At 40.2% G+C, this 14954-nt stretch overlaps 1 long non-coding RNA gene across 3 annotated transcripts; it reads right to left on the reverse strand.

Moving 5' to 3' along the window:
• Window positions 1–7284: 7284 nt before the first annotated feature.
• Window positions 7285–9638, reverse strand: LOC114862914 (uncharacterized). Of its 3 annotated transcripts, none has more exons than XR_003787085.3 (4): window positions 9497–9638; window positions 8725–8843; window positions 8039–8230; window positions 7285–7935 (listed from the first exon to the last, which is right to left on the reverse strand). It is a non-coding gene; the product is annotated as an uncharacterized LOC114862914 (long non-coding RNA). The 3 variants fall into 3 exon arrangements; XR_003787087.3 differs by having other exon boundaries at window positions 8725–9085; window positions 9497–9637; XR_003787086.3 differs by lacking the exon at window positions 9497–9638 and adding an exon at window positions 9024–9161.
• Between the last annotated feature and the right edge of the window lie 5316 nt (window positions 9639–14954).

Raw genomic sequence — 14954 nt, forward strand, 5'->3', positions numbered from 1 at the left:
GTAACGATTGTGAAAATTGTGTGGACGCGTGGCTTGAAGCGGTTCCTCGGTGCAGAGCTGTAATCGCAGACTGTGCCACGTATGAAGGGAGGAGCGCTGTAAACGGAGGAACGAGCCCCTCCCGGTATGGCGGGCCCCAAGGGTCACTAGAACGGCGTTTTTAAAACGCGTTTTGTCAGGTTGTGACGCGTCTCGTAACGCATTTTGTCATGTTGTGACGCGTCATGTCAGGTTGTGACGCGTCACGAGACGCGTCTTGGTTGTTTTCGAGACGCGTCACGAGACGCGTCTTGTTGGGTCAAGACGCGTCACGAGACGCGTCTCGTTTGGTCTATGCAAATTTTTCCCCGCCCATGTTTTCCCGCCACCAATACATTCAAAGTGACTTGAGCCAATCACTGATGACTTGGAACAGTCAAAAGTAGTAGATGACTGATACTCACTGACAATGTGTAAACAGTAAAATAGAACTGAAAATAGCCCCTTCCTTGGCTATGTAAGAACATATTCACCAAGTGCTGTAGATAATAAAACAAGATAATAAAATAAAGCTAAAAGTTTTAAGAACATGCTTATATTAAGCACATGCATGCTTAAAATATGAGTTTATAATTTTTATTTTTATTTTAGAGCATTCGGTGATTAAAAATAACATTAAAATATAAAAATTTTGTAACTAAACGCAAAGATTAGTCTCTAATGTCAACAAGAAGAGCCTCATCAAAAAATTGTTCATCATTAGGGGTCACTCCTATTCTTCTGTTTTGTGTGGTACACCGCGAGTTAGGGGATTGTGTGTGGGAATGACCATCAATGAGCAGTGCTTTGTGGGGTGTGTGAAAAGTAAATTGTGCTTGCTTTCTACAAAGGAAGTGCACCAAGAGGTGCTGTTATTTTGTGTCTCTTTACCTGCACAGTGTAATCTGAGCAGCAGACACATGAATGAGATTGCCTGGATTTAATTGGGCATTCAGTTAATTGGACTTGCTTGCAAGAAGAACTCTTAAGATAATTTTATGTATGTTCCTATAAAGTCTTCACCTTAGCCAAATGTGCATAGTTCAATAAAGAATGAAAATGCATCGGCCATCCTGTACGGTGTGGTCTGCTGGAGCAGCAGCATCACAGTGAGGGACAGGAAGAGACTGGACAGGATCATCAACAAGTCCAGCTCTGTCCTGGGCTGCACTTTGGACACGGTGCAGGAGGTGGGTGAGAGAAGGGTCCTGGCTAAACTGACATCCATCATGGACCAGGTCTCTCACCCACTGGAGGAGTCACTGCTCTGGAGAGCAGCTTCAGTAGCAGACTGATCCACCCTCGCTGTGAAGGAGAGATATCGTAGATCCTTCCTACCTGCTGCTGTCAGACTGTACAATCAGTATTGTATCAGTGGTTTATGTAGCAACCTGCTCTGCACAATATTTGTGTAAATCTGTGAACGATCATGTATATTGTTTCTGGTACAAATCTTATACCCATTACTGTGCAATAACCCTGCAATGACCTCATACTCACTCCAACTGTACTGCTTTGTACTGTGCCAACACAAACTGTTCTGTAGCTGTACTCTCGCTTATCTGTACTGCTGTTATGAGAAGTAATTTCCCAACTGCAGGACTATGAAAGGTTTTCTAATTCTTATTAAACTTTCGCCCCAGTGAAGTTACCTGCAAGTTCCCTCGTGGTAACTGGGCCAGATGTCAACCGTTCTGGACAGCAGCAGGTGACAGCAAAGGGCACAGGGACTTGAGTGGACCTACCTGAATCCATGGCTTGAACTTTCTTCACCGTTTTCATAAGTATCACTATGAATCTCTTAGTATGTATCACATGCATGTCATAGCGCGCAAATAAAGTGACAATGACAGTATCATAAATTAGCTGTATGCTTTGATAATATAGAAAATGACAAACATAAGCGATTGCTTCGGAGCAGTAGATTGTGTGTTTTTTGCAACCATCAACCTCTCCTGAATTTTCAGACATGTAGCTTTTAACATAATAAATGCACTGCACTAGAACAGATGTGCAAACCATCAAGAAGAAAAGCTTTAAAGTGAACTGAACTCTCTCATTAGTATTGACCTTAATGTCTGACCAAAAGTTGAATGATTTATCCACACACTCTTTGGTCCCTTACAGTAATAGGTTAACAAAATTACGACAAATGTTCTCAAAAGCAAATCTACAGGAAGGATCACAGTAGGAGCACAAAGCTGCAGTTGTAGCTGTTTAATGGAAGGGACCGCAATCAGAACAAGACTCCTGTTGAATAGTCATCTGCCATGGCCAGTTGTGGTGAGTGGAGAGGTGGGGGGTTGGAAGAGGAGAACAGGTTGGAAACGTCCCGGTCCAGGAATGGAGTCATCTGCAGACAGGCAGAATTTAGGAAAAAAAAATGCACAAGAGAAATCACAAAGTCATGACCAGAACAGCATCTATGTAATTGTGGTGGAAATTTCCCATAAAGAAGCAGATGAGAGAGTTGTCCTTTTGTGCGATTTATTGAAATAATAAAGAAAATAAAAATAATGGGGAAAGCAAACAAAAAGCATGGATGTTGATCGTGCACATCAACAAACCAAAAACCAGCTGGGGAGATCAGTGCACACACCACGAAGGTGTGATGCAAAGAGCCCACGATCCGCAAGTTGCTTCTGCCTTTTAACCCCTTTCTCTGGCTCTGGTGGAATGTCTCTCTGCAGCAATGGAATTGTTCGTGCCACTTTATCTCGCTGTGAGTGAGAATATTTGCTTTCTCACTTCTGCATCATCATGTCTTGTTATCCAAAGGAAGGAACACCGAGCTTCCAAGACAAGATGCATTCGCTTTAACAGCCTTGGGTCTGGTGGGGAGTCAGAGTCCGGGTGTAAAAGACAAACATATATCATAAATTACTAGTCAGTCAAATGGAACATCAGATGTTTAGAATTGATGTACGACAGGGCGCAAGAGATTAGTTGTTTGTGCGAGAATGTTCAGTTCAGTATTGCACCTAACCAGCACATGACGACTGTGTTGGATAAGAAATAGCACAAAGGCAAAAATTTTCCAGTACAGTAATATAAACATGTAGGGGAAGGTTTCACATGTGTGACATAAATCTGTTTTATTTCATTGCCCTTAATAAACAAACAAAAGAAGTTTATATACCAAAAACATACGATTTTCAAAAGGTTTTAAGTTTTCAAACGGGTCAATTTGAGTGGTAACCTAAAAGGATGGTTAAGCAAAGCTCTGTGTATCAAGGTGTCTATCAAACCTATAGCAGCATACATAGGACAATGTTCAAAGCGATCTGTATTGCAGGAGATCTCACTACCCTTGCCACAGCTTGTTTAGTCTGCTACCATCAGGAAGGAGAATTAGGAATCCACTACAGACTATAACCAGCAGTCCAGCATCACATACATGCATACGTACCTATTCTTTGATGTTTTGACAATGCAGCAGCATCACTGAGAGGCTGGACAGGGTCATCATGAAGTCCAGCAGGGTCCTGGTTTATGCTCCGGATACTATGCATGCGGTGGGAGAGAGAAGGGTCCTCTTGCTGAAACAGACAACAAATGACAGTCACACGGTTAGAAAACAGGTTATGGGAGAAGATGAGCCATGAAAGAACAAGCAAATCCCTGTCATGAAATGTGCTGGACTATTATATTATATTATATTATATTATATTATATTATATTATATTATATTATATTATATTATATATATAAATAAAAATTACTAAAGTGCTTTATATATAAGTAGTTAACAGTGCAGTGAGAACCATATCTGCAACCATGTACTAATTAAAATATAGAGAGTAAACACAAAGAGTAAACACATTGTAAAATACAGAGTAATAGTGCAAAAGCAAATAAATCTTTGTCTGCTTAAAAGCCAGTGAAATAAAAATATCAACTGGTATGAGTGTAAAACCTCTAAGACAAAACATACAGAAGATAAGCGCATAATTCATAATGCTATGGTTTACATAGGAGCAGGGTTTACATGTTGCAAGTTAGCAATTACAATAATACAGCAGTAAATAGAAACCTCCTGCATGCGTCATGTATCCCTACCATTCACTATTTATTGCTGTTATGATCAACAGTATCAACATCCTTGTCACCGTTTTCCCTGTTATAATGGCATTGTTTGGTGCATAATAATCATTACTACTATGACCGTCTAAAGTTTTGGATACTTTGCTGATATTGTGTTTCTAGGCTAAGAATTAAGATCTCTACGTGTGTCAACCTAATGCATTTCGAAAAGGGCTGTTTTTAAAAAAAGCAACGCTGACGTGTTTGTTCTGGACCACACTGTTAATTAGCACAGGTGTGCTCACAGCAAGAGCCCGTGCAGCTAGACAGAAAGCAAACTAATAACACGAGGCTCCACGCAAGAGCCGCTTTTCGTACATTTATGTTGCATTCTCGTGTTTGTGTTCTGTGACTGAAACAAGCGCAACCACGAATAAATTAGCAAACAACACCGAACCAAGCTAAGCCCAACGAGTTAGCATAAACGCAGCTAACAGCATACACATACATGTCACACACAGGTAACAGTTCTGATATTGTTCCTGTTCGTAAACGTGTTCCTACCTACAAAGTCGGAAATTATCCAAAGCACAAACGTTCAGCGCACTTCCAGCACACACACGGAGCTTCTCCGAACTAATGTCGCAGCGAAAAAAGCAAACTTTACCGGGCCAAACATGCGGCAAAGATCCCTTATTAGACAAAAATGAGAGCGAGCGCTCACACTGACACGCAATCGCGCTTACAGTACAGAAAGCTCACTCCGACAAACCTTTGGAGCTTTAATTTAATTTTTACTATTATTACTTACCTCCATCGCATCATGTTTATATCCAGTGCGCATGTGTCGTTATTTGAACTTTTATTGGTCCTCCTACGGGCTGCGGAGGACATTCGTCTTCTTCTTTTTTAACTTCCCGATCCACCAAAACATGTAAACAACTTCAACGTTCAATGGATTGTGAAGTACACAAACATAACGATGAAGTCATGTATTATTTTTAATATTCTTCTTTTTCCATTCATATTTAATTTGTGCAGCCACTGGCGTTCTGGCTGCACAAATTAAATATGAAATTTACTATAAATGCCTGCATACATGTTTGTTAAAACTTACTTAAATCTCTTCTTTATTCAATAGAAGGCTTTGGTGTTTGGTCTGTATGATAACCAGTTTACATTAGCCTTTGTTATTGTATACAATAATACAGATGTTGTTTGCTTTGTTTTTGCACTCTTGTGGTGTGTAACTTCATAATTCCCTAAACAAAATAACTAAATTTTTTCAGTCCTAAATCTAAATAGCTTTATAAAAGCCTTGCTTTTATAACTAATTTGATATGTCATATATGTTACCTGTGACCTGAGAAGTCATAAGGTGCTTTTGATTTACAGTAAAAATAATAATAATAATAATAATAATAATAATAATAATAATAATAATAATAATTATTATTATTATTATTATTATTATTATTATTATTATTATTATTATTATTATTATTATTATTATTATTATTATTGTTATTATTATTATTATTATTATTATTATTATTATTATTATTATTATTATGCCATGTTAGCACTTCCTTTGAGTTTGGAAGTGCATCACATTGCACCCACAAAGAATCACAGCCACGTGCCTTTGGAGGAGTATGACACTTTGCCTCTCTGTGTGCTGAGAGGACAGCAGCTGACCGGCCTATTCTTCATTATGGAAAAGGCTCACAAAATTCAGGGGGTTAGGTAAGGCTCTGAATGGCATCAGCTCAGGAGCTCCAGACCTCCGTGTAAGGAGATACAGTATGTACCACATGAAAGGCTCTGCTAAGTCACTTGCCGACCACATAAAGAAGGCACTGACATGGCACCTGCTTTAACAGAGTACATTAGATAGGCAAACAATAACCACTCAGCTGGTGGTCTTCCATCCCAGCACACACTGAGCTGCACCGTCTCCCACTAAAAATGTTAACACACAAAATATCCCCAGTTTGGACTTTTAGAATCAGAATCTGAATCGGTTTTATTCTCCAGGTCTGCACAAGAAAAACATGGAAATGCCTCCGGTCTGACTCCATCTTTTTAAACCGAACATTAATTGTTAACACCTATTTACATAAGTTATTAGCATAGAAATAGTAAAATAAAATAGGATAAATAAAAAATTACTGACTCTGTGTCTGGTGGTTCTGGTGAGTATAGCTCTGTGAATCCTGCCAGAGGAAGGGAGTTTGTGTGTTGAACAGTTTGTGTGTGGGGTGTGTGGGGTCAGCAGTGATGCTTGCTGCCCGTTTTCTGACTCTGGCCTGGTACAGATGCTCAATGGAAGGGAGTTCAGTCTGACCAGACCACCCGCTGCAGTCTGTGTCTGTCCTGTTTGGTGGCTGAACCAAAACCACACAGTGATGGAAAAGCAGAGGTCAGGCTGGATGATGGCAGTATAGAAGTATAGAACAGCTCCTGGGGCAGTTTGAACTTCCTGAGCTGTCTCAAGAAGTACAACCTCTGCTGGGCCTTTTTGTGGACAGTGTAAGGGGGCCCAATTCAGGTCCTGTGAGAATGTGGACCCTAGGAACCTGAATGAGTCCACGGTAGGCAGTGTGTTTTTGTGGATTTGTGATGGGGAGGGGGGCAGGCGGTTCTTCCTGAAGTCCACTGTCATCTCCACAGTCTTGAGCGTGTTGAGCTCCATCTGCTTTTGAAATCCGTTTTAGTGGCAAATTTATGGACATCTGCTCATCACAGGGATACAATTCTAACATTTGTGTTGGTGTTTATTACTGCTACCCCACAGTGAGAAGGTCTTGGGTTTCACAGTTGCTCCGTGGAGTTTGTAAATACTTCCTGTGTTTCCAGACACTACCCTTGGGGAGTAAAAATTGTCTATAGGTGTGAGTTGTTGTCTATATGTAACACTATGATAAACTGGCAATCTGGGTGTTCCCAACCTTTAATCTAATTGTCAGCGTATATAAGATCATGCATGCTCCCAACCCCTGTGAATTAGTGAGAGAGAACAACTGATATTTGCTATTATTTATTTTTTATTTTAGCTGTTATAACAACTAGAATGATAAGTTATACTCTTTTGCATACTTTCAGTTTTATAGTAGATCTCTTCATATAATTCTCCTCATATCTTTAAACCATTAATACTCATACAAAAATGTGTTTTAGAAACTTTTGTTGTGCCATTGATAGTCCCTTGTATGTTCTAAAACACAAACACTTTGCTTAAGATTTTTTTCATTGCCCAAAAAAATGATTTATTTAAAAACAGTTCACAGGATTAATAAAACCAGTTAATAAATCACAAAGTAGACTTCATTAATTGCCTAAATACTGAGTAGCAAAGGCACATATGTGTATAATGCTTTAGACATAGGACTAGTTAAACACAATACAAAAAATTAAACGACATACACTATAATGTAATTAAATACCACTTAATATAATACAGTCCATTAATTTGCCTGTGGTTGCCTTGGCTTTGTTTAACTAACATCATCACAGGATGGCATACTGGCTATGCATGTATAGCCATTCTCGATTGTGTTTGGCTGGCCATGCTTAATCCAGCTGTATAGTGTCGGCTGCTGACCAAGTTTGTTCCTGGAAAGCCCCCGCAGCAGCAGCAGCTACAGCTGTCTTCATGTTGCTACAAGTTGTGGTCCTGAGCATACACACAGTCCTGGAAGAGGAGATAGGTGTGCGGTAGTGGAGTGGTGGACTGTAATACCCAGTGGTGTAGCTGGTCAAGGAAGAAAACAGTTGGTTGATGACACTGGAAACGTGGCAAAGGGGGCAGACCCTGATAGCAGATCCTCAGAGCCAAAAATTATATCAGCCCACTTCCCTACTCGAGCACTCTTCACTTGCCTGTGAGAGAACCTGCAAGACACAGAAACACAGACTGTTATTGGGTGCTTCAGCTAACATTAAAACAAGACTTGCAGTGCTGTAAACAAAACGTGTTATTTTTTTCAGTACTCACCAATGGGACAAAGGTCTCTGTCTCAAGGCTGCTCAACATTGCCTTTCTGATAGCAATGCAATCTGAGGGATGACTGAACACAGTGCAACTGCTTGTGTACACTCTTGTACTGAAGCCTCTGCAGGTTTGTAATTTCTAAAGAGGGACTAGGCCAGCTTCAGGACATTTTGGTATCCTTAACTGCTCCTATTCCTAAAACGACAAACAAGAGTGACACAAGGGAGGAGGTTAAAAGTTGAGTTGTTAGACTTATCACTGAAAACTTCACTCACTCAATACTTCTTCACATTCCAGTCACAGATATGCTGGAGGTGGCAAAAAGAGTGGTTTACCCTAGACCAGACAGAGAACCACTCACTACCGCACCTACAGAATATTTGTAATCTCCACTAACCTCAACTACAACCTAACCTGACATTTCTGTCATAGATTTTTTTCTGAAAAGCAGTCACACACCTGTGTACAGACCTGTATACAGGCTTGGTGAAATCCTTGATCAGTTGAAAGGACAAGTTTCAGATGCTCAGTCTATCAACCTGGAGCGCTTGTAAGCACTACATATGTCTATATAACAATTACCTGACCGCTCCACTTCTTCTGCTTCCTAGTGAGGGCTGCCTATAAGGACACAGCTAGAAAATATGAAAAAAACAGCAAAAAAAGACAACACAATTACTAACACGTACTTTGTGTGTGGGAGCATCAGTTGGGTTATGCATGGTACACAGCCTCAGCACCATCAACAGGTTGAATAGACATCTGTGGCACACAATTTCTCTCAACCTCCCTTGTCTGTGGGTTCCACCTTAATAATTTAAGAAACAGTGAAGCACATACATATATATCAAGTAAATATAATAATCCAGACATTTAGTCAGCTATAAGAAACAAAATCTCAGTAACTGACTTAATACTTATTTCATTACAAATAAATGGAGCTATTCGAATCACTTCACATATGTAATTTAAGAACAAAAGAGCTCACTGTGTGCCCAGTGTTCAGAATCTGACATGGTCCCATTTCAGTCTAAACACAATGTAAGAAATCTGTAAAGACATATTACGGTACTTGGTTAAATTCAAGCTAACTCAACTTAATTCTTTCTAACTGTGCATCTTTTCGTTGAAACCGACAATGTTTAGACACTACATTTGTTACCAGGCTGGACCTTAAGTTTCATTGAAACATTCCAACTGGCAAGTGATTGTTGCGGCTGTAGACTGTTGACTACTGTTCTGACTTTCATTTTAACTAGCACTATGGAATAACTATAAAGCACGCATTTATTTAATGCCACCGCATTGCAGTCTTCGTATCGAGTTCAATTTTAGATATTAAACTATTTACAATGCAGCAAAGTTACACAGGGGACTCACATCAATGGCGAGTAATACACAGGGTAAAGTGCAGACTATGACGACCTAATTCAATGTTTTAAGAAGGAAAACGCAACAGACCTTGAGACGAACTTGCCTTTTGTTGTCCTGGAAGCGTTGTCGAAAACTTTCTTCTTCTTCTTCTTCTTCTTCTGCTTCTTCTTCTTTTTTGCTTTTGTTTATGGGCAGTTTGCGTTCGACAAATTGCGCACTATCGCCACCTTCTGTCCCGTACCAAAATGTGGTATATTTACTTGTTGATGTATGCAAATCTTCGCTGCTTCTGCTTGTACTAATTCTTCTTTTTTCTTCCTATTATTAAGTCCAATTGACTGTTGACTGTTGATAAACACCTTCATAATTTAACTATTTGTGTTAATCAGAGAAAATACAAAGCGAAAATCTAAATCCTAAACTAACAGCACTTCCGTGAATTTGAGTATATTAAGTGGATCGAAGGAGAGTAGAAGAAGGTAGAGGGCGGTAAATTAAGTTTAAGGGTGCTCCACGCTCCAAGGATAAGAAGAAGAAGAAGAATCACCAGAGTTAAAGAAGAAGAAGAAGAAGACGAATGTCCTCCGCAGCCCGTAGGAGGACCAATAAAAGTTCAAATAACGACACATGCGCACTGGATATAAACATGATGCGATGGAGGTAAGTAATAATAGTAAAAATTAAATTAAAGCTCCAAAGGTTTGTCGGAGTGAGCTTTCTGTACTGTAAGCGCGATTGCGTGTCAGTGTGAGCGCTCGCTCTCATTTTTGTCTAATAAGGGATCTTTGCCGCATGTTTGGCCCGGTAAAGTTTGCTTTTTTCGCTGCGACATTAGTTCGGAGAAGCTCCGTGTGTGTGCTGGAAGTGCGCTGAACGTTTGTGCTTTGGATAATTTCCGACTTTGTAGGTAGGAACACGTTTACGAACAGGAACAATATCAGAACTGTTACCTGTGTGTGACATGTATGTGTATGCTGTTAGCTGCGTTTATGCTAACTCGTTGGGCTTAGCTTGGTTCGGTGTTGTTTGCTAATTTATTCGTGGTTGCGCTTGTTTCAGTCACAGAACACAAACACGAGAATGCAACATAAATGTACGAAAAGCGGCTCTTGCGTGGAGCCTCGTGTTATTAGTTTGCTTTCTGTCTAGCTGCACGGGCTCTTGCTGTGAGCACACCTGTGCTAATTAACAGTGTGGTCCAGAACAAACACGTCAGCGTTGCTTTTTTTAAAAACAGCCCTTTTCGAAATGCATTAGGTTGACACACGTAGAGATCTTAATTCTTAGCCTAGAAACACAATATCAGCAAAGTATCCAAAACTTTAGACGGTCATAGTAGTAATGATTATTATGCACCAAACAATGCCATTATAACAGGGAAAACGGTGACAAGGATGTTGATACTGTTGATCATAACAGCAATAAATAGTGAATGGTAGGGATACATGACGCATGCAGGAGGTTTCTATTTACTGCTGTATTATTGTAATTGCTAACTTGCAACATGTAAACCCTGCTCCTATGTAAACCATAGCATTATGAATTATGCGCTTATCTTCTGTATGTTTTGTCTTAGAGGTTTTACACTCATACCAGTTGATATTTTTATTTCACTGGCTTTTAAGCAGACAAAGATTTATTTGCTTTTGCACTATTACTCTGTATTTTACAATGTGTTTACTCTTTGTGTTTACTCTCTATATTTTAATTAGTACATGGTTGCAGATATGGTTCTCACTGCACTGTTAACTACTTATATATAAAGCACTTTAGTAATTTTTATTTATATATATAATATAATATAATATAATATAATATAATATAATATAATATAATATAATATAATATAATATAATAGTCCAGCACATTTCATGACAGGGATTTGCTTGTTCTTTCATGGCTCATCTTCTCCCATAACCTGTTTTCTAACCGTGTGACTGTCATTTGTTGTCTGTTTCAGCAAGAGGACCCTTCTCTCTCCCACCGCATGCATAGTATCCGGAGCATAAACCAGGACCCTGCTGGACTTCATGATGACCCTGTCCAGCCTCTCAGTGATGCTGCTGCATTGTCAAAACATCAAAGAATAGGTACGTATGCATGTATGTGATGCTGGACTGCTGGTTATAGTCTGTAGTGGATTCCTAATTCTCCTTCCTGATGGTAGCAGACTAAACAAGCTGTGGCAAGGGTAGTGAGATCTCCTGCAATACAGATCGCTTTGAACATTGTCCTATGTATGCTGCTATAGGTTTGATAGACACCTTGATACACAGAGCTTTGCTTAACCATCCTTTTAGGTTACCACTCAAATTGACCCGTTTGAAAACTTAAAACCTTTTGAAAATCGTATGTTTTTGGTATATAAACTTCTTTTGTTTGTTTATTAAGGGCAATGAAATAAAACAGATTTATGTCACACATGTGAAACCTTCCCCTACATGTTTATATTACTGTACTGGAAAATTTTTGCCTTTGTGCTATTTCTTATCCAACACAGTCGTCATGTGCTGGTTAGGTGCAATACTGAACTGAACATTCTCGCACAAACAACTAATCTCTTGCGCCCTGTCGTACATCAATTCTAAACATCTGATGTTCCATTTGACTGACTAGTAATTTATGATATATGTTTGTCTTTTACACCCGGACTCTGACTCCCCACCAGACCCAAGGCTGTTAAAGCGAATGCATCTTGTCTTGGAAGCTCGGTGTTCCTTCCTTTGGATAACAAGACATGATGATGCAGAAGTGAGAAAGCAAATATTCTCACTCACAGCGAGATAAAGTGGCACGAACAATTCCATTGCTGCAGAGAGACATTCCACCAGAGCCAGAGAAAGGGGTTAAAAGGCAGAAGCAACTTGCGGATCGTGGGCTCTTTGCATCACACCTTCGTGGTGTGTGCACTGATCTCCCCAGCTGGTTTTTGGTTTGTTGATGTGCACGATCAACATCCATGCTTTTTGTTTGCTTTCCCCATTATTTTTATTTTCTTTATTATTTCAATAAATCGCACAAAAGGACAACTCTCTCATCTGCTTCTTTATGGGAAATTTCCACCACAATTACATAGATGCTGTTCGGGTCATGACTTTGTGATTTCTCTTGTGCATTTTTTTTTTCCTAAATTCTGCCTGTCTGCAGATGACTCCATTCCTGGACCGGGACGTTTCCAACCTGTTCTCCTCTTCCAACCCCCCCACCTCTCCACTCACCGCAACTGGCCATGGCAGATGATTATTCAACAGGAGTCTTGTTCTGATTGCGGTCCCTTCCATTAAACAGCTACAACTGCAGCTTTGTGCTCCTACTGTGATCCTTCCTGTAGATTTGCTTTTGAGAACATTTGTCGTAATTTTGTTAACCTATTACTGTAAGGGACCAAAGAGTGTGTGGATAAATCATTCAACTTTTGGTCAGACATTAAGGTCAATACTAATGAGAGAGTTCAGTTCACTTTAAAGCTTTTCTTCTTGATGGTTTGCACATCTGTTCTAGTGCAGTGCATTTATTATGTTAAAAGCTACATGTCTGAAAATTCAGGAGAGGTTGATGGTTGCAAAAAACACACAATCTACTGCTCCGAAGCAATCGCTTATGTTTGTCATTTTTTATATTATCAAAGCATACAGCTAATTTATGATACTGTCATTGTCACTTTATTTGAGCGCTATGACATGCATGTGATACATACTAAGAGATTCATAGTGATACTTATGAAAACGGTGAAGAAAATTCAAGCCATGGCTTCAGGTAGGTCCACTCAAGTCCCTGTGCCCTTTGCTGTCACCTGCTGCTGTCCAGAACGGTTGACATCTGGCCCAGTTACCACGAGGGAACTTGCAGGTAACTTCACCGGGGCGAAAGTTAAATAAGAATAAGAAAACCTTTAATAGTCCTGCAGTTGGGAAATTACTTCTCACAACAGCAGTACAGATAAGCGAGAGTACAGCTACAGACCAGTTTGTGTTGGCACAGTACAAAGCAGTACAGTTTGAGTGAGTATGAGGTCATTGCAGGGTTATTGCACAGTAATGGGTATAAGATTTGTACCGGTAACAATATACATGATCGTTCACAGATTTACACAAATATTGTGCAGAGCAGGTTACATAAACCACTGATACAGTACTGATTGTACAGTCTGACAGCAGCAGGTAGGAAGGATCTACGATATCTCTCCTTCACACAGCGAGGGTGGATCAGTCTGCTGCTGAAGCTGCTCTCCAGAGCAGACAGTGAGTCTTCCAGTGGGTCAGAGTCCTGGTCCATGATGGATGTCAGTTTAGCCAGGACCCTTCTCTCACACACCTCCTGCACCGTGTCCAGAGTGCAGCCCAGGACAGAGCTGGACTTGATCCTGTCCAGTCTCTTCCTGTCCCTCACTGTGATGCTGCTGCTCCAGCAGACCACACCGTACAGGATGGCCGATGCATTTTCATTCTTTATTGAACTATGCACATTTGGCTAAGGTGAAGACTTTATAGGAACATACATTAAATTATTTTAAGAGTTCTTCTTGCAAGCAAGTCCAAATAACTGAATGCCCGATTAAATCCTGTACTTATTTACAGGCAATATCATTCATGTGTCTGCTGCTCAGATTACACTGTGCAGGTAAAGAGACACAAAATAACAGCACCTCTTGGTGCACTTCCTTTGTAGAAAGCAAGCACAACTTACTCTTCACAAACCCCACAAAGCACTGCTCATTGATGGTCATTCCCACACACAATCCCCTAACTCGCCGTGTACCACACAAAACAGAAGAATAGGAGTGACCCCTAATGATGAACAATTTTTTGATGAGGCTCTTCTTGTTGACATTAGAGACTAATCTTTGCGTTTACTTACCAAATTTTTATATTTTAATGTTATTTTTAATCACTGAATGCTCTAAAATAAAAATAAAAATTATAAACTCATATTTTAAGCATGCATGTGCTTAATATAAGCATGTTCTTAAAACTTTTAGCTTTATTTTATTATCTTGTTTTATTATCTACAGCACTTGGTGAATATGTTCTTACATAGCCAAGGAAGGGGCTATTTTCAGTTCTATTTTACTGTTTACACATTGTCAGTGAGTATCAGTCATCTACTACTTTTGACTGTTCCAAGTCATCAGTGATTGGCTCAAGTCACTTTGAATGTATTGGTGGTGGGAAAACATGGGTGGGGAAAAATTTGCATAGACCAAACGAGACGCGTCTCGTGACGCGTCTTGACCCAACAAGACGCGTCTCGTGACGCGTCTCGAAAACAACCAAGACGCGTCTCGTGACGCGTCACAACCTGACATGACGCGTCACAACATGACAAAACGCGTTACGAGACGCGTCTCAACCTGACAAAACGCGTTTTAAAAACGCCGTTCTTTTGACCCTCTTGGCTTGCCATATTCCCGGGGCCGCTCTGCCGCACGGAGCGCGTCTTACAGCGCGTTTGCATCAGCGTTGTGTGGTTACCGCAGCGTTAATGAACGTGTCGCTGCGGCGCCGGTCTCCCAAACAGACTGCGATCACCGGCAGAGGACGCTTTG

Source organism: Betta splendens, chromosome 9 (genome assembly GCF_900634795.4).
Source record: "Betta splendens chromosome 9, fBetSpl5.4, whole genome shotgun sequence".
In the NCBI taxonomy this organism is placed as follows: domain Eukaryota; kingdom Metazoa; phylum Chordata; class Actinopteri; order Anabantiformes; family Osphronemidae; genus Betta; species Betta splendens.